Source organism: Pygoscelis adeliae, unplaced genomic scaffold (assembly GCF_000699105.1).
Source record: "Pygoscelis adeliae isolate BGI_AS28 unplaced genomic scaffold, ASM69910v1 Scaffold27, whole genome shotgun sequence".
Taxonomy (NCBI): Eukaryota; Metazoa; Chordata; class Aves; order Sphenisciformes; family Spheniscidae; genus Pygoscelis; species Pygoscelis adeliae.
The window spans coordinates 3,571,531-3,573,463 of NW_008825410.1; the positions used below are offsets into that span (position 1 = coordinate 3,571,531).

A 1,933-nucleotide genomic window follows, 5' to 3' on the forward strand; every position below is an offset into this window, starting at 1 on the left:
TTTGAAGGTGAAAGACCGATGACCTTCCTTGAAAGTGAAAGTGTTCTTGGAGAGTTTAAAAAGCATGTATGCAATGTATGAGGAGTTCTCTCAAAAATAATCTGCATTTCAGAATATGACCCAATCCATTTTCCTTGGTGATCTAGGAGGTGATTTGAATGTTGCAAAATCTAAGCTTTAATTATGTAAGACAAGATAACTGTAATAATCCTCATCCTTGTAGAATTCAATTTTAAGCAACCTGTTCTGAATTAGGCACAACAGATACCTAGAAGAGGGTCCAGAAATCCTGCTCACTGAGTGTGGAGTCGTGAGGACTGAGGGAGAGACAGAATTGCAAATTTATGGAAAGAAGTTTGCCCTTAGGAGCAGACTTTGCACTAACAGATCATCTTCTGTCAAAGGATCTCAAGGCCTTTTACAAATTTTAATGCTGTGGGCTCCCTGACACCCTTGCCAATTAAAATGGTGTTTTTAACCTCATTTTACTAGCAGGATATAGAAGTTATTTATATAGTGTACTGGGTCTGGCTTCGTTAACCCACAACATATAGACACATGGAAAATCCACAGCAGCTGGAACAAGAATCTATCTTTATTTTTGGTCTTACACTTCAGTATCTGATGAGATATCACAACTGGTGTATCATAAGAACACGTATGGAAGAAATAATTAGAAATCTAAGTAAGCTCCTTCATAAGCTTCTCCCTCTCAGAGGAAACGGAGCTCTTCTAAATGTGAGCCTAGTTCCTTAGCACAGAAAATTACTGGCCAGAAACAAAACACCAGAAAAGAAGAGTCTTTAACCACGTGGGACGTGAAACCCAGTGCGCAGTGTGGAGGCTGGCACCAGCCTCTGGAGGAGATGTTGTCAAGTACAAATAAAATGGCTTCGAAAACTTCCCTGGGAACCAAGTTATGGGAGATTTCAAAAAATAGTGTAAAATCGATCTCAAGTCAGGGAGTTTCTACAAAAAGGGAACTGGAATAGTGGATGCACATTGTGCCTGTAAATTCTGGGCTGTACATCTGTTTTCCATTATTTTGAAATGTTGTCTTTGATGGATGTATGTTCTGGTGGGCAGACAGGATTACGGATGGAAACCCGGGTTTATAAAATGGGGAGAGCGTTCATGTTACTGATTTGGAGAAAGATTTGCTCTCCATTGTATTTTTGTCCCTCTGAGAGCCCTCTGCCTCTCCCCTTCCTTCACCAAACGCACCCACCCACCCATACAAATGCAATCTCTCCAGGTGAGACCCCAGCCCAGGCTCGGCTGACAGTGCCTGCTGCAGCAAGAGGTGGGGCTGCCACAGCCACAGCTCCCTCCCGCCTTTCCCACTGGCCTGAGTTCATGCTGCTGCTGCTGCTTTGCCAGTGGCAGAGGCATCCCTGAGCAGTGTAATCCCGGCATCCTCGGAGCATCCAGCAGCTGCCGGGCACTTGCAGCCCATTCAGGAATTTCTTTTTCTCCAAGTGACTGACTACTGTTGTTTCAAGGCTACTGTTTTTCATCTCACCACAGAAAACACTGTAAGTATAACTTCTACTGTGGCTCTTTAGTTACTGCCTTTGTGAAACTCATCTGTCTTGTACTGAATAGTAGGAGCTATTAGTTCAAAGTCTCTGTTAGGCTTGTTGTGGTCCTTGCTCCTGTTTGAGGTGTTCAAATGGACACTTAGCTTTTTAGTTTTTAGTTGGATTAAAACATGAAATCAAAACAACTTAAAATGTTGGTGGCTTCCTGGCTGCCGTTTTCCTACTTTGTAGCTAATTTGCTAGTGTGTCCTTCCTCTAAATGCTGGTGCCTAGTGAAGTAGAATTGAGAAGAGAAGCATTTCCATCCCTGCTTGTTTGCTGGAGCCAGTTTTCTAATGTTGTGCTTTAACCCCAGCTGGCAACTAAGCACAGCCGCTCACTCACTCCCCCAC

At 43.4% G+C, this 1,933-nt stretch overlaps 1 long non-coding RNA gene across 1 annotated transcript in view; it reads left to right on the forward strand.

The window, feature by feature from the left end:
• The first annotated feature begins 1,298 nt into the window (after positions 1 to 1,298).
• The window catches only part of LOC103922393, a 4,363-nt gene continuing 3,728 nt past the window's right edge, over positions 1,299 to 1,933 (forward strand). Inside the window, exon 1 of the long non-coding RNA XR_663880.1 lies at positions 1,299 to 1,535. This is a non-coding gene — a long non-coding RNA (uncharacterized LOC103922393). The remainder of the gene's footprint in view (positions 1,536 to 1,933) is intronic.